At 43.5% G+C, this 22,509-nt stretch overlaps 1 protein-coding gene across 2 annotated transcripts in view; it reads left to right on the top strand.

The window, feature by feature from the left end:
- Positions 1-370: 370 nt before the first annotated feature.
- Positions 371-22,509, top strand: part of LOC119167908 (uncharacterized) — an 82,126-nt gene continuing 59,987 nt past the window's right edge. For both annotated transcript variants that reach the window (XM_075879240.1, XM_075879239.1), the window contains exon 1: positions 371-563. The gene's annotated coding sequence lies outside the window, so the exon portion shown is untranslated. The remainder of the gene's footprint in view (positions 564-22,509) is intronic.

Raw genomic sequence — 22,509 nt, 5'->3', positions numbered from 1 at the left:
GCATAAAGCGGGTTCCCAGGCACGTGGGATCTGCCGAATTTTGTTTGCGTATAAACTAGAGTTCAATTTCGAAACGTGAGAGTGTAGTTTTATACGAGTAACTATACTACTTTTTGTGTTGACCAGATATAGCTATGCCAAGGTGTCACCAACGACTGCAATTTCCGCTTGCCCGAGCGCCCAATTGTCTAAGAAAGGGCGCTTTTTTGTTGAGAAGACGACATCCGGCGACTAACGACGCCGTAGGGGCGCCGCCACGTCTTCCCTACACCTGTACCGAAAGGAGAGACATGCGTTCGAGAAAAAAAAAGAGATGACCTCGAGAGGAGACGGAACGTTCCGAAAGAGTTTTCACTGCTTGGAAGTCGGCATTCGGCAGTTGACGCGCAACCAGCAAGAAGCGTAGTCGTCAGTGTCACGAGGCTCGCGTAGGCGGCGAGTATGGAGTGACCCGCCAACGTATTGAGACGGCTGCAATACCGGGCACCCTCGTCGTCTACTAAGCCGGTGAGATCTTCAGCGACCCCCCGTCAACTCCCCTACGTGTACTAAGATCTGGCCAGGTCCGTATCAAACTTTTTATTGTTACTCTTTTTAATTTGTTAAATATAATAAGCTTTTCAATAAGTGTAGTTGTGTGCGCTGCAATGCCTGTAGACGTTAAAAAGCGCGATCATGATCTTTTTCTATTTATTTTATTTGTATCCTCTTTAGTTTCATGACGTTAATTTAACAATATACTATGTATTTGTCTTTTGTCCCTACCTGTTGTAGTGTTCTTTTAGAGCATAGTTTGTTTTAAAGCTGTTCTTGTTCATCGCGTACCAGTGTTTTTCCTCCGTTTTTCTAATCTCCTGCCTATTGCCCTTGTTTTAAATAAATGCTTGTTTGTGTATAATCAAATGTTCGTGTCTGCTCTATGAATGCATCGGTCAGGCCCACACATCACCACACGTGCAACCCCGCACGGGTCGACCAACCTGAAAATAAATTTGAGATGTGTTACTTCGAGGCCTTTCAGGTGTCGTAGGCCGAAGCGTAAAGTGGAAGCCTGCGAGTCTGCCACACGTCGATGTTAGATCGATGGGGTCTCACCCGAAGTGTGTGACACAAGATAACAGGAGGTGTCAATAATGGTTTAGGTGAGTGATAAATGACTTCGCAGAATCAAGTTATTGCTCGCCTTCTCAATCTGTCACGAATCATGAGGGTTGATGTCTTTATAGTTTAGAATATCGGACCACTCGGAACGCCTTTCGCCGGAGCACCTGCTATTTCGCCACTCGTCATTCATTTGGGGCCCTTTGTGGCCCGGTACACAGATTAATCTCATAAGAGTTGCGTGAGTAAGGAAGAAATAAAGAAAAGTTTATGACGTAATAGAGAATAATGATAATACCAATTATTATCTGGAGTTTTACGTGCCAAAGCCATGTAATAATTGAAAACAGCTATTTTCAGCAAGTGCCGAACCCACAGATAAAGTATCTGTAACTATGGCCACACTTGAGGTTGACAGGCTAAGCTTTCATAATGCCATTCTGCTGAAGAAACTGATCAGAAATCATGAATAATTTTGGAGAAATAACCACTGAAGGTCTCGGAAAAGATACCGATGCAGAACGTTTTTTTTAGAGTGTGAAGCATTTGTAGCTAGAATATTTTTTTTACATTTATCCGCTCGAAATGCCTCTGCAGAAGCTACTTTAATATATAGTTAGGCAAAAGTTTTCCAAGATTTAGTTATGTATTTTGAAAAACGTTTTTACCGATGAAAGGAACTTCGTTAGGCAAAAGTTTTGCAAGATTTAGTTATGTATTTTGAAAAACATTACCGATGAAAAGAACTTCGCACACTTAAACATGTATTGGTACAACAAGTGCTTCTACGAAGCCCAACCATCCTGTATAAAACTTAAGCCGATAAAACAGAAAAAACTACTCATACTGATGTATACATAAAACTAAGCTTTATTTTTATTGAATTACCATATAGCATGAAAATTTACACTTTAGTAAACGATAAAACTCTCTCCTCAGTTAAGAACTTCCTAAACTACCTTACCAAATAGTTAGAAGTATAATAAAACTTTACTTGATTCAATAATATTCTATGTTCTACTGTGTCATATGCTTTTCACTGAGGAGACCATTGTTGCTTTTTCTCTCTCTATTTTTTTTTTGCTTGCGTGGGTATGGACTACAGTGTGCGGAGCACGCGGACCTGAGGGCGCCGACAAGTGGACACGGACGCGCTTGATCGCTGGTTTGATCACAATGTAGTCGGAGCTCCCGTTGCATGGATACTTTCAATCGCTGAGTGGCTAACCTCTGATCTGTACTCGATCTGTACTGGCCTTGATCGCGAGCGAAAATGTCCGTGCGACACCGAGATCATGGCGCGGTGTGAAAGCAAGCCTGATTGCGTGCGTGTGTTCGAGCCACAGCTGTTTCGACGGCGCCAAGCTGGCGGTGGCAGTGTCATTCCGACAAGAACTAAACGAAAACAAAAAATTCACATCTTACACTTCATTTTCATACTCCTTTTCTAGCATTCTCAAAGTTATCCAGATTCAACATAAGGCAAGTAGCATGCGAGCATAATTTAGGTAGCACACAAAAAGAAAAAAATGTACAATCGCAATGTCCAGTTCGTACCTAAGCATAATTCTTGACGCTCAGTGAACACGAAACCCTGAAAGCAGCGTGCTCCAATATATCGCCACCGATTTATGGCAGCACAGAAAGTGAAAAAAAAAACAAAAAAACAAGTGCGCTTTTTTGATACACAAAGGGTGCGGCTATGACGGCCGCACATTTCGAGCGGAGGAGGTGGAAATGTCGTAGGCCATTGTGCTCAGATTTGGGTGCACGTTAAAGAACCCCAGGTGGTCAAAATTTCCGGAGACCTCCACTACGGCGTCTCTCATAATCATATGATAGTTTTGGGACGTTAAACCCTACAAATAATAATAATTTCGAGCGGAAGTCTGCGAGCTGTCTGGCCCAGTATGTCTAGAAAAACTGTCAATTCATTGGCAGTAGCCATGGTCGAGATCGAGCCACCTTCACTACAGCATGCCTCGTAACTATATAGTGATTCAGATAGGCGAAGCGCCAGATAATATTACCATTACGCTTGCTTCCATAACTAACGGCGTCATCCAATTAGAGTTTCAGAGTGGCTGATGAACTCGGCGGCAGAGCAATTCACTCTTGTGGAGGGCAGCTGAAAGCGATCCACCAATAGATCAAATGATAAGGTCAGGATGAAACACGGTGTTTTTCCTCCTGTTTGCATCAGTGCGCATGCTTTGGACAGTGACGTTACGCTAGCAAAACTTGAGCGCTGTATAGTTCGACGCGAGGCGCAACCGTTGGCTTGCCCACAGTTGGCAGTGTACCAGAGCAAGGGATGCTTACGACTTCCGGTAGAATCCACCGCTTTTCGCTGAAGGGAAAAAAGTTATCCGTGGATCTCGCAACGGAGCTGCTTTGGATCTGCAATTACAGTGAGAACTCAAGGTATATTTAAACCGGTAGCGTAACTTCCTATAGAAGCCCATGAATCCAGTAGCCGGCGGCTCGTTGCCACCATCGCCATCCATGTTAGAAGTGGGCAACTAACAGCAAAGAAAATGACGTCACAACCGGAAATGGTAGCGATGTCGGGCATTTGCCCTACATGGCGCGAAATTAAAATTTTTATTAATTGCTGGACCACTACGTCTCTTTATTTTTACGCAATTTCATTGCGCCTTAGTTCTGTCACGCCAATTTTGTGAGAGGGAAAAAATGAAAAAGATTGAGGAAGCAAAGTTATTTATTAGCCATATAACGTACTTGCGATGTGCGCAAGAAACTTTGCAGAGGCAATTGTGAGACAACTGTTCACAAGCACAATAGCATATTAATGAAAGAAATCACTGCATTTGAAGCTGCTTGAAGATAATTATGGGGTGAAGCGTTCGGAGGTGATTATGGTGATTAAAGTTGAGATAGTACTGAGACTTGTTGTGGTTGTGATACTTATACATTTTTTTATTCTAAGAGATAGTGCTGAGACCGATTGTGATATAGCGGTGATTCTTCTCTATAGCTGATATGATGTTCCGAGTTCCGGGTTACGTTTTGACTTCATAATTACAGCTTCATTAGCTATCGTCTCTGGTGTAGAATTTTCTTGTCGGTGTTGCCGTCTTGCATCCGCTTCAAGTTGTCTTAACTGCGCGTCAGCTTGGCGTTTTTCCCGCTTAGCCTTTGCTTAATTAGTCCTAGTCTGTGATGTAGAACTTTGTTGTCGCCGGCGCCGCTTTGCATCCGCTTCCTTCTTTTTTGTCTCCGCGGTAGCTTCCCGTCGACGGCGACGCTGACACTCAGCACGTCGCGCTTTTCTGCGTTATATATATATATATATATATATATATATATATATATATATATATATATATATATATATATATATATATATATATATATATATATATATATACATATATATATATATATATAAATATATATATAATATATATATATAGTTTTATTTAATCATTTTTTTACAGTACCTTACAGATCCCTCGAGGGGCATTGTGTAAGGGGGGCGGTACAGATATGTTAGAAGAATATATATACATATATATATCTATACATATATAGGCAAATATTTATTAAAATAGAAAATGCAGTTCAACTTATGAACAAGTAAGCAAAATACATACTAGAAAAGTGAATTACAGTAGGTGAAGGTGAAATACAAAAGAAATATGACAGTAACTACAACCTAGCAATAGTGCAAAAACATCTGCAACAGTCCTATAAACACTGATGATTACGAAGATGCGATAGAGCAGTTTTTGGTACATAAGTATTTTTTAAGAGTATGATAGAACTTTGTGTGGCCTTGTTCTGACGCAAGATCATCTGGCAAAACATTCCACAAACGAATAGCTCGTGAAAGAGCCGACTGGCTGAAAGCGTTAGTATTGCCTTACATGCGTGATAAGCTAAAGGTGTTATGTAGTCTGCTCGAAGTTCGATGTGCTAGATTAAGGTGAACAGATGGCATCATGCTGGTGTGGATGAGTTTGTGAAATAGTGATATATATAGAGTTGACAGGAGCGCCATTACATCTACAATTAACCACAGCGCCCTTTGTTGCTTATAAGTTGAAGGTTACATGGTGTTATGTACAGATGGGAGACGGCAGACATCGTAAGGTCTTAAGGAGCTTCGCCTCTAAATACTCACGTTGCCCAATCGTTGAAAAGCACTTCAGTGAGACATTACCTTTGAAAATATAGCTTTGGCAGCCGTCGAGTACAGTGTCTTGTTGCTTAGCCCTGTGGCGTTCGCAGTCACCAAAGGTGAGGGCACGCCGGCTGTGCGCCAGAGAAAGCAGTCGGCAGTCACAAGAGCAACTATCTGCGCATTCTATGAACTAGTTGTGGCTATGAATTGCACATAAAAATAGGTAAACTTCTAAAGAGACGCAGGAAATCACTGAAATATGCGCGATGCTTTGTTGGCCTGGCAAAGCGCTGAACAAAACAACTCACCGAACTAAACACAAGCTCTGATAGCATAATGCTTGGATACGCCTCCCAATTTATTGGTCCAGTTACGGGAGTGCGATCACGTGCCCACTGTTTCTGAAACCAAACAAAGAAATTGGCGCTAACCACATACAAAAGACCAAAGTTTTACTAAGGTAATCTAACGAGCAAAATTACAAATACTGAAAATAAAGAAACGTTTATTTAATTTTTGGTTGAAGCTATTTGTCCCCACTCTCACCTAGTCACCCTTTAAACGTCACGTGGTTGTTGATGTCTGTTGCAATAGCTTTCAGACCAGATTTTGTTCCAACTTTCGCGACCTATTTAGATTGACTTTGGAGCAATGCCACTTTGCCAATGGAACAGACTTGCTCCAATAAAGCATAAGAAGTACTACCGGAAATGCTCTCCATCAGACGATGAATGACACAATCAAGCTTCAGCAGAAGGATTAAGTGTTACTGGGATATCGGTTAGTGCGGCGACTGCTACCAGTGAATAAGTGAGGCAACGACGTCAGACATACTAAAAGACTTCGCACACTTTATTTGCGTGTAGTGCGATGTTCAGTGAACCGTGTAAAATCACCGTGACAATTTGAAACTCCCTTTACAATTTAGAAAAACATGCGTGGGCGCTAAAACCTGAGTCAGGAAAAAAAATGTTTACAGGACGTAAACGGAAAGACGGAGGGCAAAGGAACTGAAAAAAAAAAAGAATAATGAAGCTGTACTCCGGAAACACGTTTCAGAGAAAGACGTCAAAGCTTTTGTATCTGCTAAAATAGAACACTAGACATAATGGCCTCGCTATGTAACAACAAGAAGTCACTTACACGGTCTCATGATTGTTTCTAGTGATGGAAGGTTCTTTTTGCTATGGAAGCACTTGTGAATCAGAACATACTACACCAGTTGTTGCTATTCCAGTATGGCTACCCACGTTAGAACGCACACACTCATACACCAGTCCTAAGCCCTCATGTTCAGATGCGCGTTTATGCAGTCGAGTGTTTCTGCCGCACGTAAAAGCTCGGGAAAAAATGTATCAGCGTCGCATACAGAATGATGCCAATAAACACAACAATAACAACCCACAAGTACCGTTGTCCCCAACGTTCGAAGTGCCGCAAACACCGCTGGCGCAAGTCAACATGCTCACGTAAAACCTGTTCGTCGCTCTCCTCCAACTCTCCGCCTTGACGTTCAGAAGACAGGTTCCTCGCTGAGTGGCCGATGTCTCCAACAGTTCTTCCAGCAGGCGCCGCATCGTTGTCACTGAAGGAAGGGGGGACGTTGGCGGTGAGCATTGACTCCTCGTATGAAGGCGGCGGCGATTCTGGCACTGGCATCCGGTGGGTCTGCATTTCTTGTTCATGGCTTCGGCGCCTAGAACCACGTCCACGTAGTTGTGTCATGGACATAGAAGCAGCACCGCCAAGTCCTGATGATCCAGCCAAATAATTCATCACCAGGTAAATATATGCAGACTACAGAGCTTCAACACACGTCGGACAGTCGCCCTACGACTTCGCAAAGTACCCGTGAAGTGAATGCAGTGGACACGGTGAAAATCGACCCTACTGAGGGGTGTGCTTTGTCATCAAGACGAGGATGCGATGTAAACAATTTTGCATGAAATGTAGCTATATATTGCGCCAAGCGCGCATGCGTTTTATGCCATTATCCAAAAAAGAACAGAAAACAGACTACACGGGGCTGAAAATGATCATGCATGACATCCACGCTTCCTAGCACGAGCATGAGCTGATAACAAATGCGTTGGTAATATCTGTGCTGCAAACATGCAGGGTGTCCCACATACCTTTATCCAAAAATTTGAAAATAAAAGACAGTTCAGTGGCAAATCGAACCAAACGCAAACAACTCGCACTAGCCTGTAGATACTCAGGCTACATTTTAATTCCCAACATACTAAAGATTAAGGTTTTAATAACCTATTTTTAAATCACGGGCTGTAAACCCAAAATATGAACACTGATAGGTAGAGCACTTTTAGAAACTACCAACAAAATTGTTTCCTGTACGATATGTCTAGCGCTGCTGTTTTTTACGGGTTTTAAAGAAAGCCTATAGCAGCACTAGCAGTGCGCTAGCGGTCCGTCACACGGCTTCTTTTCACGTTTCACGGGATTTGTTTACAATACAAAAAAAAAAACAACAGCACGAGACGCATCGTACATCGAACAATTTAGTCAGTGGTTTCTGAAAGTGCTCCACATCTCAGTGTTTATATCTTGAGTTTACAGTCCATAATTGAAAAATTGGTAATTAAGATTTATAAAAACTTAGTATGGGAAGAAATAACAAATAGCCGGAGTACCTACAGGCTAGTGCGAGTAGTATGCGTTTGGTTCAACTCGCCTCCTAAGTGCCTTTCACTTTCGAATTCTGGGCTCAAATTATGTGGGATACCATGTTTATCAAAAGCATCGGGAAGGTGATCAATATTTGCCAATGTTTTTACGCGTTTCTTGCGCCGAAACTACGATATGAAAGCGAAGCATGCTGTAGTGGACGGCTCAAGAAACTTCGAACCCTTGTTCAGGGCACCTGGGGTACCCGCGTTTCTCCTTTTCACCCCCTTGGCTTTGGACAAGCAAACTGTTCCCATAAATTTTCGGTAGATGTGGTGCGTTCGAAAAAGGCGTCATCACACTTCTGCGTGCATTTCCTGAAGATACTGCGTGCAATGAGTCACCACCGCACTCAACTACTTTCTATAGCTTGGAGTGCTGTTTCACAAGACACCCGAGCGTGAAGCATCAGTGCACTTTCTCAGGAAGAGAGTATGAGGACGCCGATGACTGTCTGGAGCGCTATCAGAGGATTAGCCGTCTCAATGAATGAGATGCCCCTGCACAACTCACTGTAGTTGTTGTGTACATCACCGAAACTGCACTTCTGTGCTTTAACAAAAATGAGGCAATGTTGACAACTTGGTAGACCTTCGTCCATAAGATTCATAAGTACTTTTGTGATTCGCTCTCGACAAAGAAAATAAGCCGAGCAGACAGTTTCGCGACGTGCACAGTTACGTCGAGAGACGTGTACAAGCTAGCTTTATCACAGAGATCGTGAAGCTCTGCGGAATTGTGAACCCAAACATGACAGACGGGAAAGAGTAGGGCATCTGCTCAAAGGAATTGCCGAAGGCTTTAACAACTTTCTCATCTCTAACGAAGACGTCACAAAGCCATCCAACTTGAGACGTCACTGCCGTGCGTTTGAAGCTCTGAAAGCGCAATAGATATTTCCCAAGTTTGCCTGCCTAAACAACGTCACAAGTATAGACGTCTCTTGTTCTGACAACCTTGCCGCTATGATAGGGTGAGTTGTGTGCGATGGACTGGCTCACTTCCAAGGCAGAAGTGACAGCTGCGTGTGTCACACGTGTGCATTGAATGAGCGTTGTCTGAACGTACTGGTCTTCTGGTCACGACCTGCGTACACCAACCACCCAATTTTCGATGACGCCTATGTGGAGGGCACCATGGCACAGCCACCTCAGGGGACGAGCTTTCTGCGTCAGCAGTGCATGCTGCTTCGGTGAGTGGCTTCTGATTACGTAATTACCCGGATACGTGTGTACTACAACAACGACCACCAGCGCAGCGCATCTGTCTGCTTCAATTGTGGTCTTCAAAGACACATCGCAAAGTACTACAGACGTCGTCCACAACGCCCAGCACGAGATCATGCATACCAGCATCACAAACAGGACACCACACACTGGCAACCACCTGCCCATACTACCTCTTTTTATCTACCACCTCAATAGTACATGCCTAGGAATGTGTCTTGGGCGTCTGACCGCAGCGTATGTATGTGCTACCTTGGTGATGTGGTCATTTGCCGCAAGACAAACCACAAGCACAACCAACGGCTTGAAGTTTTTTTCGTCTATAACTGCCATGCAGAATTTATCCATAACTCTAAAAATGTTCATTTGGTGAGCGTCACATCCTTGTCCTGGGTTTTATTGTCGACAAAGAAGGCATCCGTCTCGACTCTCAAAAGCTAGCCGCCGTCGGTGACTTTGAGCAACTAAAGACGGTGACAGACCTCCGTAGTTTCTCAGGGCTTCGCTCATATTCCCACCATTTCATCAAGATAGGTCATCCACTCGCATCTCTGCTACACAAGGAGGAACCTTTTGCATAGACTGCTGAGTAGGCGCTGTGCGAGCTAAAGTTTTTACTGACCCGTGTTTTAGTTTTACGCCATTTTGATCCTGAGGTACCAACTGAACTATACACCGATGTTAGTGTTGTGTGCATTGGCGCGGTACTTATAGAGCTACATAGTGGATGCTAACAGGTCATCGCCTATGCAAGCCGTACACTGACCAAGACATAACCGAACTATACCATCACCGAAATAGAATACCTCGCGGTTGTGTTTGCCATTCTGAAGTTTCGACCATACTTGTGCGGCAGCATCTTGAGAATAGTCACCGATCACCATTCACTTTTCTGGTTGGTTGGACTACGAGACCCTACCAGCCGGATAGTTAGCTGCGGATTGCGGCTACAAGAATACCATTTCTCCCTCACGTACAAGAGTGATCACTGTCACACCAGTGTAGACTGTTTATCTAGGCTTCCATCAGCAAGCACCAAAGATGGGCAATATGACTTGAATGAATACTTTTTTTGCGATATCAATGAAGTTTCTCGATGCCATGGCCTTCAAGCATGAACATGAACTAAATAAACCCTTTCTTGATGACGCTTCTTCATCCCGCTCCATCAGCAGCACGGAGTTCACCTTTCACAATATCCGCAGGCTTACTGTTCAAGAAGAACTATACCGCTGAAGGTGCTCTTCTTCTCGCCGTGCCCCAGAACCTTAGACGCGAGATCACCGCGCCTTTAAGAATGACATAAAATCAGGTCACCTAGGCTTTGCTCGGACAATGCACCGAGTTCACCAGCGTTTCTACTAGCCCAAGCTCTGGAAAATGCAAATCAGTACTTTGCAAGCTGTGCCATTTTTGTGTCCTGATTATAGTGACCAGGGATGGCAGTTTACAGCAGATGTTGTCCAGGAACTGTTGTGTTTTTGTGGGTCTGACTATCAGAACTTGTCCCCTTACCATCCTTAAACAAACAGCTTGACTGAGCGCATGATTGTAACTTTGACCGGCAAGATTGCCATGTACAGTGGCGGTAAAGACTTTGCGTACCGTGGAAGCGCGTGTCAACCTGTTCTGCAGCGCCTTCTAACGTGCTGCCTGCGGAGCTCGAGGTCGTGCACTGCGCACTCACATCCTTTTTTACCTACCAGCCTTCTCGTTCACTCTCTTCAACAGCGCACGTACCGAAATGCCAGTAGCACCGAACCGGGCGGTTGTAATGAAAACACGCAATTTACACTACTAGTGCTCGGTGCCTGCCGTATTCTACGCATTAGTTCTAGATGCTCCGCAAGACACTGCCACAGAGCACAGAGCTATTGAAAACTTTAAATCTTGTGTGCTTGAATCGTTGGTCGATATGGTGGAAATAATAGTAGACATGGTGGTAGCAGTAGTCGTCCTAATGGCTGATGATGGCGAGAGTAGAAAAAATCGTAGCGCATGGCGGTGTTGCTGGCGAGCCAATGGTGTTGACAGCAGAAATTGCCAGCTTAGGGTGACGATACGAAACGTGTTTGGTGGAAGGCTTGATGAACAAGCTTGATTGATGGTGGCATGATAAAAAAAGCACATGGAAGTATCCAAAATCAGTTATTTGTGGTGTTGAACTCTCGAATGCGCAGAAAAATATGTTTACGGTTGAATGAAAGCAACGCCGGTCATTGCGCTTTTTAGCACGTGATTTTTAATACGCCTGTGGTGTCAACAACACTCCAATTTCGTGGAGCGTAGAATACAGTCGTAAATGTTTACATTTCGTGCACGTACTTACTTAGGTTTGACATGCGCGATGTGTTGTTTTTTTGGGATGTTTAGAAGACTTAAGGTGTCACTGTGAGCCGTGACAGTAATTGTGTTACATCGTCGCACAGTTGTCGAGAAATAAATGGCCTCTATTTCATAATAGTCCCTTCAGCGGTAGACCAGAATACAGCGGTCACTTGATGTTGCCACGCTAGGAACGCAACTCTGTCAATTCTTCCGCATCAATTACTTGAGCCGTCCTTTTAAGTTTATAAAGTGTGGGCGACGCTAAAATGCATGAACGTTTACCATCGACATGCGTCGAGACGAGCCCAAGTGAGTGATACTTCTCTTCTTCTGTTATAACGCCATTATTTGCTGCCAAGATTAGGCCTGCCGACCAAACTCGTACAAGTGTTATCGGTGTTTTAGGGGTATCATAAGATACAATTTTTACGAGTAAGAATGACAATACAGCACAAGTGTGGCATTATTTACCCTAAATGAAGCATATTTATTTTGTGCGGTGTCTGCGGAAGAAGCGACAAACATCGATGCGACGCGGTTCCAGCACTTTTAGCAAACGTACGCCTCCCCTCACCGACAGCCGCCGGTCGCACTCGCCGGCACTTCTCTGGCTTTCATGCCAGAACACAGACATGTCAATTCGTATGCTTTCTGAACCAATATGATGGCACAATTTGACCAGCCCACTGCATTCGTTTTGGTCAAACCGTTAAGTATTTTTTTAATAACGAGAGATCTATTAGATTGATAGATTTATATGCAGGGTTTAACGTCGCAAAACACGATATGATTACGAGAGACGCCGTAGTGGAAGGCTTCAGAAATTTTTGATACCCGGCGTTCTTTAACGTGCACCCAACTCTGAGCAAACGGGCCTACAACATTTCAACTTTCACCGGAAATGCAGCCGCCGCAGCCACCATTCAATACCGCGACCCGCGAGTCAGCAGCCGAGTACCTTAGCCACTAGACCACCGCGGTGGGGCTAGATAGCTATCAGCGCGCTGGCTTGACTGCGCTGTACGTTGCGCGAAAAATATCATAGTATTCAATCAGTTGTGTGGGCGTATCTATAGATTTAGCCTAGAGGCGTCATATAAAGCCTGAGCAGATGTTGCCCTTCGGTACGAGCGAGAAACAGATAATAAACTTTGCAGTAACCGCCGGTAAAGTGTACCTGCTCCTCAGTCCACTTGTTTTATTTTTTTCTTGCAGTTATGAATTGTAACAAAAACATATCGCTGGTTCAATATCACAGTGGCAATGGTTTCAGGCAGCAGCTGTCTGTGTTCAATAAATGTGCATATTTCATTAGTAGGTTCAGATGCCGTCTATGTCGAGTAAGTGATATAAACTACTGAAGTTGAACGGTGCGTTAGTAAGCCCACTAGTCTTTTCACAGTGAGCTTTGCACTTGTCAGCATGGCGTAGTGGTGAGTGTGTCCACTTGGGGATCCGAAGGTTGCAAAATCGAGTTCTCCAGATCGCTTGCTTTTTTTAACGGTGATTTTCACATTGCTTTTTATACAATTATTTTTATGTTTTAGTGACAGCTAGGTATGGTGGTTCTGACACCGTCTCATGCTCGACCATTGCTGGCAGTCAAGCATCCACCATACGCCAAAATAAATCACGTGCCACCAATATTTCCAACACCATAGTCCACTACAATGGTTGTTGGTGGAATCCACCATTCCTATGATGGATGTTTTTTGAATAGGGAGCGAAAAATTCCAGCGTGCATGTCTTCCACAAATGAAAACATTTTAGTACCTTCAATGCAAAGATGCATATTCGAAAAACTGACGCTGCATGCATGTTTGTTTTCGCAGTGGAGTGCCTGAGACTAAAGCGCCGATTGTTGCACGCACTGAGCACTACCAGAAGAAATTGTCTGTCACGATATCATCCCTCGGTACTTCTGCAGTGTCAGCAAGAGTGACACCATGCGCTTCTTTTGGCGTTCCGGGGGGCGCGCTGCTGAAGAAGGCGAACCAGAGAGCTAGGAGGTAAAAAAGGCACACATGTGCAGTGCTTGCTCTCGAGCTTTGCAGACAGCCGTTAGAAGGCGCTGCAGTTCGTTACGACTTACAAATATACATGAAGTTCCTAGAGGTACTGTATATACAGTGATTCTAGGAGTGCCTCAATGCACCCGCCCCCGTTCAAAGTCACGGTCATTCTTTGAAAGGGTCGACGCTGCTTCGCCGCGCGCGTCCACCATTTTTGGCACACGCCACGCTTGTTTAAACTTGCACGCGGTGCCTGCTGCCTTGACGCCCATCTGATTCGTCGCAAGTCCCGCAAGGTGACTCTGTCCTGCGTGCCACAGTGTACGAACCATTCTAGAAATGAATGAAAGGCGTTTTTTTTCCAAGCGATCCTAAAAGAAAACTTTTATGAACCGTGAGAACAAAGAGTGACAACTGGCAGCTGACGAATGCCTATCGTGTATGCAGCGTCAATAATGCAAGCCTTGTTGCTGTTTTCTATCACCTTGCTATTGCTACGTCGGGTATTCAAGGGACAATTTTCGAAACTGCGTGTATATTACTGGTAACACAGTCAGAGATTAGAATATCCCAAGGTATGCGCGTGATTTTGACTTTGTGTCTTTGTGTCTGTGCGCGTACTTCTTGCATTATAACACAATGGAACGTTAAGCGAACTGGTAAACCTAAATGGTTTCATGGCATTTTAACCGTTCTTATAAATTCGGTTTCTTTTCGCGGTGTGCTTGAAAAAAGTACTTTCATTGTAGCGGACATCTCCTTGTAATGAAAATGTTCAGGACTAGGTTTGTCACGTTTATCTTGCGTACGATGCCAAGAGAAAATAGACTCTGAGAGACGACGTGGTAAAAGACACACACGACGTTCATGACGAACACAAAAAAAAAAACCTACAACACTGAACTAGAAGAAAAAAAGTAAGGGAATTCATTGACAAGAGTGTTTGACCGAATGAGGAAAACAACAAACGCGAGTTCAAAGCGTAAAGTTCCAAAACCTCACGATGAGATAGAGGGCCCGACCAACGCTGATGAGGTGCAGGGCAGGAGGCGGTGACAGGCGATGGGAAGCGCGGTGCGTCTCGATGTCCGAGACGCAACGCGCTCGCGCATTCAACCCCACATCGTGTGGACATCCCTCTTTCAAGTGGCAGAATGATTGATTCTGCGAGACATATCTTACTTGAAAGCACTACAAGGGCCCATTCTAACACTGATTCATTCAGCCAGCTTCAGACTACAAGGCATCTTTTGCAACAAACAATAGAAAATATACACACCACATGCAGTGACAGGTGGTGTGTACCCCCTTCTGAACACGCATGCACACACACACAAGCACACCTAAGGAAAAGCAATGACTCACAAAATGAAGACGAACAAAATGCAGGGTTTCAGAGAGATGAATGGGCTGAAAAGGGTAGGATATATTACTGATGCTTTTTTTGACCACCAAGTAATGAGATGAGCTAAAAATTGTAGAAGGTCTTTGTTCTCACATACTAAATAAGTCACAATGTTTAGTTGGAAAGAAGCAAAATCTGTCGATGTATATTTACCATGCTTTTGGAGGCATTTAGGTGCACGCTGCATGTTATATTCGGTATATTAGTTCTTGTGCATTATTCAAGCACACTACCAAGTGTATTCATGTCTGCCATGACATGCTTTAAACATACATTATTTGTGCAGTCGCTAAAATGTTAAGAGCATTTATAAGTTATTGAAAATCAACTTAAAACACTGGGTAGGCAATCTATTTGCTTAAAAGAAAGAGGCATATAGTAACACCTGCATCACAACTATTCTGAGTGTTTTTCAGCAATAGAGGGCAAAGTGACGTCAGTTTTGTTTGTTTTAAAAACCCCTCTCATCGTAACATGCAAATAAAGCATCTGAATGAACTATTCTACACTGCTTGTAAAGTTGTGACCACCAGTAGATGTCCACCCGCCTCTCAGAAGCATGCAAACTTGCAAAGTGCAGCAGCTCAGCCTGTTCCTGTAATAATAAAGGTGACAGATATGAATCTTTTGCCTTTCATTACGACAGATTCATTGTGAATGGTTTTGTTACAGCCGTATTAGGAGTTCAGTATATTTTTCGAAGGTATGAGATTGCTGACATTGAACCACTAAGACAGTCAATTTCAGTCTTTTTTTTCATTCTTAAAGAAGCACTGACATCAAATTTACTCATCTCGATATTTTTGCGTCAACGAGTAGCTATCGACTCCTTAGTAGCGATTAACGACCTAAAACGAATCTGAGTGACAATGAGTATCTGTAATATTGATAAATTTATTCGCTATCGAACGTGGTTCAAAATGGGTGGAAAGCCCACCGAATTTAGGTGCAGGCAGCGCAACCTCGTGGCCACATCGAGGCCGCTGCACAGCTGATGCCGCCTTCACAAAAAACGCTGACGTCACACTGGCGTTTCGTCTGCTAGAAGCGCACGTACAGTCAGTTAGTCCAGCCATGTTTATGAAGGCGTATACATGCTTCTGTCACCATAATTTTTGTCATAGCCGTCATCGCGGTCAACATCGGGTATTGAGGATGACAATGAGCTGTAATTGGGTATCGCCGTGATTCGCGACGATCCTTACTTGACAAGCTCCGCGTTAAATTCAGTGTATTTGCCCCGCCGCGGTGGTCTAGTGGCTAAGGTACTCGGCTGCTGACCCGCAGGTCGCGGGTTCAATTCCCGGCTGTGGCGGCTGCATTTCCGATGGAGGCGGATATGTTGTAGGCCCGTGTACTCAGATTTGGGTGCACGTTAAAGAACCCCAGGTGATCAAAATTTTCGGAGCCCTCCACTACGGCGTCTCTCATAATCAAATGGTGGTTTTGGGGCGTTAAACCCCACAAATCAATCAATCAATTCAATGTATTTATCAGTCCAGGCCGTACTGTCGGAGCTCAGGAACACAAACTTCACACCTCATGCCGCGGACATTTGACGAGTGAATCGCTGCTTTCAGCTGAAGCAGGGCACACGGTAGGAATAACCCCGGCCTCGAGAAGAGGCCTCGTATTGCCAGTAAAACCAAACGGGTTCGCCAACACAGGATTCACCCTGTATCAGCTCAACGCTAAGTGAAGAGAGAAAATGCGGCTGTTCTTCACAGGTGTCCAGTCTATCTGTCCGGCGAGTACGAAGTCAACCCATTGGCTGTGTTAAGGTTCGGGGCTTGGAATGCCATGAAACGCCACGCACTTTCCGCTTTTTCCGCAACTCGATGTGCATGTTCTTACTAAACAGTGGTTCCCCGATATCCTGGCACGTACTGTCGCAATAGATAATGATACTCACATGCAGTGGAGCACAACGCAAATCATTCGATGCGACACGATAATCGCACACACACAGCAAGGAGAGCCACTAGTGAGAGCATGGCTAGGAGTCAGCTCCAAATACACTCAGAGATCGTCGACGTCATCTTTACTAGTGTATCGTCACTCAAGATGGTATTTGTGGAATGTATCACATCGAACACATAGAACTTGTGTCGTTGTTGCAGGGCAGTCTATTTTTTGTTTTTTTTTCTCCAAGCTTTTCTACACTAATTGGCGTCGAAATCAAAAAACTTTGATGCGACGGACGCCATTCAAATTTGGCCAAAAAGACCTGTGCATACCAAGTGATCGAACAATCGGTACATCTCAATCTTGAGATTTGATGTCAGTGCTCCTTTAATATGTGTACTCCACCTTACAAACTCATTGCAGTAAGGTGGCAGCTACAAGATGTAAGCAGGTTATGTTCTTTGCCTACAAAGCATAATTCTGTAAGTATTTGCTTATAGGTCTCCTAAACAAACTCTGATGATTTCTTTAACATTTCAAGCAAACACGCGCATCGAGTTCATGAAGTCATCACGATCAAAATTGCCAAAAGCGACAGCACTAGAAGTAACAGGCACCCTTGAAGTTCCTAGAAACCATCCCTTCTCTGGTCCAGTACTTAGCGGTGCTCTGCCTCTTACGGTTCACTGTGATGTCCACATTTTCATCACCAACAATACCTGTTCATCCACTCACTCCTCTACCTCTTCGCACGATGAGGAGGCGCAATTGGCCAGGAGGAGAGAAAAGCTGTGTTCACGCGGACAGCTTCGCACGCAGTGCTGCCGTCATACGTTTTTGATTGTCCTATGCCTGAAGTAGAAATAACAGAGGATGGTGTACTCAGCTTTTTGCATAAACTAGACGTGAAGAAATCAGCTAGCCCCGATCAACTGTCCAATACTTTTTTAAGTAGATATGCTGCATGGGTAGCTAAATATCTGCATCAAATTTACGCTTTGTCCCTACGCACTTCGACTATTCCTGATTATTGTCGCTCGGCAAAAATTATTCCCGTGCATAAATCTGGCTCTTGTCTAGACATTAGCAACTACAGACCAGTTTCCTTAACGAGTACTTGTTGTAAACTTTTCGAGCATATTATTTAGAAGGCTATCATTACACACCTCAAATATAACAATTTGCTTTATTCCAAACAGCATGGTTTTAGATCTGGTTAGTCAACTGTTACCCAACTATCTGGAATAACTCATGACTTAATTAGTACACTAAACCCTAGTGGTCAAACTGACGCTGTATTTCTAGATTTGTCAAAGGCATTCAATGTCGTCCCCCATCCCAATCTGATTATAAAACTTCTCTCAATTGGCGTTCAACGAAAAGTAGTTGCATGGATAGTATGTTATTTAAAAAATAGAACACGGTGTGTCGCCATGAATGAGTGTATCTCTGAAGAGTTGGATGTGTACTCTGGAGTCCCGCAGGACTCTGTACTGGACCCTCTACTTTTTTTAGTATATATAAATGATATTTATCTTACTGTTGAACCCCCGATTCATTTTAAAATATTTGCGGACGACTGCGTGGTATACACAGCTATTAAAACCCGCGATGACCAAATTAAATTAAACAATGCCTTGCACTCAATTGAGGCATGGTGTACAAAGTGGGGTTTAAGAATAAATGCTACTACGACAAAATTTAATAGCCCCGCCGTGGTGGTCTAGTGGCTAAGGTACTCGGCTGCTGACCCGCAGGGCGCGGGTTCGAATCCCGGCTGCGGCGGCTGCATTTCCGATGGAGGCGGAAATGTTGTAGGCCCGTGTGCTCAGATTTGGGTGCACGTTAAAGAACCCCAGGTGGTCTAAATTTCCGGAGCCCTCCACTACGGCGTCTCTCATAATCATATAAGGGTTTTGGGACGTTAAACCCCACATATCAATCAATAAATCAAATTTTAATACATTCATGAACAAAAAGAGGTCTCTCGGCTTTACCTATTTTTTAGGTAATGCTACGCTCAACAGATCCGATAAGCTTAAATATTTAGGCGTCATACATACAAGCAACCTCTGTTGGGAAACACACATAGATAACATTTGTCAGGGTGCACTTAAGAAATTGGCATTTTGAAAATAAAGTTTCGCAGTACTCATTCTGCTGTGAAATTAAACGCTTATAAGGCACTAAGGCAAGTACGACCTAAGTTGGAGTATGCAGATGTGATTTGGAGCCCTTACGAAGAACACTGAAAAAGTAAAATTTAAAGAGTAGAAAATTTAGCTTTGCGCTTCATTCATTCAGTTTATTCGCGTCACTCAAGTGTAACCACTTTATGTGGTTACACTCGAGTGTAACCTATTCGCGTCACTCGAGCAAACCTTCAAACCTTCGAGCAGCGTAGGGTCATATCTAGATTAAAATTCCTCTATCAGCTTTACTACCGTCACTTCAATATGTCGCGGAAACACTACATTCAAGAGCCTTTCAAACACTCAGCGGGAATTCATCACGGTAAGACTATTAGGGAACTGATTAGCCTAAATTATTTGCATAAGTTTTCTTTGTTTCTTCGAGCAATTTCTTATTAGAATATGTTACCTGAATAGACGGGCAACTCTGTGCCATTAGAGGTGTTTTTTAGAGTATTTGTTATATAGGCTTTGGTTAAAGTGTCGTTTCGAAATTGGAAGACATTATCATTGTGTTGCTTTACTGTAAGCATACCGTATTGTATGCTTACACGCCATTGTGTAAGCATATTTACGCTTCCTCTTATGTGTGTTGTACATTTTAAAATTACGTCAAGCAACACTGACGTAATGTCAAATTGTATGTCGAATTTCTGTCAACGTGTTTCTTTGTTTTCACTCCTGCATGGGCACGGGAAGGGCCTGAAGTGTCTGTATATGAAATAAATTAATAAATCTGAAGAATTAGGTATAGACGGAAAGAACAAAACCGGTGAAGCCTATTTTTTGTCATCAAATGCATCAAAAAACTTTTCAGTGATATTTGTACACAACTGCACTGCAACACCACAACTAAATTTCGACCTTTGAGTGGTTTAGGGGGCGCTTGAAGTTGCAAGCACGAGACATTTGCATCTGTTTAACAGTTGTTACGATGATATGAGAGTGGTTATCTTGTTTCGAACGTAGATTATGTGCCTTTATAGTATATGTAACTACTGATAAGCATAGTTACAAAGCAGCATGACACAGTCCATGCAGTCATGACCGTCTTTTTAAGTCAGGCTATACACGGGGACAACATTCTGTGGCAATGAAATGAAAGCTACGGGAGCTGGAGCTATAACACATGTAGTCCTCCGCGAAGATGTTAGTCTCGACTCGCTCTTCGAATACTGGTCATGTTCGAATAATACCTCTGAATAGAATTGGCTACGTCTGCTCACACAGCAATTTGTGAGTGAAATTTGACACAAGCACTTTCGGCGGGTCATCGTAATAGCGGGAGGGTGACAACCACTCACCTAAAGATGAATATGCCATTTTTACTGTGAGGTGCATCTAAAACGTGCAATGTTTTGAGACGTTAAAAAACACAAATTAACACTTCATGAAGCAAAGCAAATATTCATATCTCCTTGGTTCATGCAGTTTCAATAAAAACAGCATACTATAGAAAGTAAAGTAATGTTGCTTTTTAATATCTTCACATGGAAAAGACAGATGCATTTGTGGGACTATATTCTTCAGCGGTGGCACACGCTCAATTTAATTTCGTAGCCTGCCCTTCATTGGCACAGAAAGTTGTCACTGAGTATAGCTGCTACAACACTACCATCGCTGCCAAAGATTAGGGGTGAAGTCAGTTATAGCTATGAGCCACTTTACCTGGGAACAAAGCATCATGTCAGTTTAGTCATTATTAAAATAAGTTATTTGTTCTAACACTTGTTAGGCCTCGTTTCCAAAAATATGGAATTATAATATGGGAACAGTGCAAAATAGTTCGCTAATGTGGTGCCGAAGCATAAGGAAGCAAATATAAAGCAAAGCGAAGTTGAATATTAAGAAAATCAGGCCACACAGTGCTCGATGATGCTTTCAATTCGAGGTGGAAAGCACACGCTTCAAGTGTTGCTGTCAAGTTTTCGTTTTCTCTGCATGGCAGCCAGCTTCCTTTACTCACCCATGACTGCAGAGATGCCATGAAAAGACCGAGCAGCTGATGTGGCACAGATAAATGCAGCTTCAGGGCTTTCCACCCTTCCTTCGGGCAAAAGAGCACTGCATCCTCCATATTGCTGCAAAAATTGGAGAGATTAGCACAGTTTACCTAATGTGCAGGAGCCACTGACGTACATGCAAATACAGAAGTATTTTATAGGGAGCTTGCGCCAAAAGTTGTGGCACAGTAGGCAGTCAATTAGTTATCACAGCAGTTGAGCTGACAATCGAGGAAGTGCGTGCAGTTGTGGGCTGTAACAGCTGCATCCGAAGTAAGGCAAAGTTACAGTCGCAGAATTATGGTAGCAGCATTGTCAATAAGCCAAAGGTACACCTCAAAATCACGACAAAAAAACTATCAGATAAATATTGTTGATGGCTCTCGCACATGAACATAGGTCAGCAAACTCAATCATGAGTCGGCTAATTCACTCAGACTCATATTGAGTCTTTAGGCTTAACTTGAGTGAGTAGGGGGAGTGGAATATTACTGAGTTGGAATCCAAGTGAGACCAGTTGAACAAAATTCCTCGGATTCTGACACTGAATGAGCCCAAAAGGCAAAATATATTTTTTCAGCTAGTTTGAGTGAAATCCACAATTTTATCGTCATTTGTCTTTACTTACTCAACTTCAGCATCACCCTCAGCATTATGCCAGCTCTCATTATACTCATCATGCCAGCTCACACACACTTGAACGTACTAGTGTTCATATGCCAGCCCAATATTTGTTGACTAGAGTTTATATTTACTGAGGAGGAGGGGGATGATAGGTATGCCCCAACGCCTACCACCTCCGGAATCTCTTTTCCAAATAGGTATTGATAAAAATACCTTGTACTAGTCCTCACTTTTTAAAATGTCCTAACTAAACTAATAGCATCAATACTCCGTACTTGAATATAAAAGATGAATAAGCATCTAGTAGAACTCCAATTACATGAAATGTTGGTGTTAAAGATCATTGGTACAATGGTCAGAAAGCATAATACACGGTAACGAACTAAAAAGTAAGCTCACTCAGACTCAAATAGAGCCGTAGTCTGGGCGAGTTCAAATGAGTAATATTTTAGTGAGCTCGAGTCTGAGAGAATCTCAAAGGCAAAATGTATTTCATGAGTGAGCCTGAGTCCGCTCAAACCCGCTTGTCAGGTTTGTCTGCTCACGGACAAACCCGAAAAGCATCACGTATGTCTTCGTTGCTTCCTTGGCAAATACTTGGCAAACTAGGCAAGCAGATTCGCCTTTACACGGCACACAATAGGGCCAGTGAAAGTCGGAGAGAGAGCTCTGAGCGAACTCCTGACACACTTTTTATACCCTTCGCCCATGCACGCGCATCTCTCCGAACGCAAGCTGTGTCTCCCTTTGACGCTGATGCGCATTTCCTGCAGCGCACATAGACATGTCACGTTCCAGCAGGACGCGGACCGCGTTTGTACAGTATGCCAATGAGCGTCCCTTGAAGGCCGTGGTCTTGCTCTGCCAGTCATAATTTGCCA

Source organism: Rhipicephalus microplus, chromosome X (genome assembly GCF_043290135.1).
Source record: "Rhipicephalus microplus isolate Deutch F79 chromosome X, USDA_Rmic, whole genome shotgun sequence".
Classification (NCBI taxonomy): domain Eukaryota; kingdom Metazoa; phylum Arthropoda; class Arachnida; order Ixodida; family Ixodidae; genus Rhipicephalus; species Rhipicephalus microplus.
Note: the sequence above shows the minus strand (reverse complement) of the source record. Positions and strands in the feature narration are given on the sequence as shown.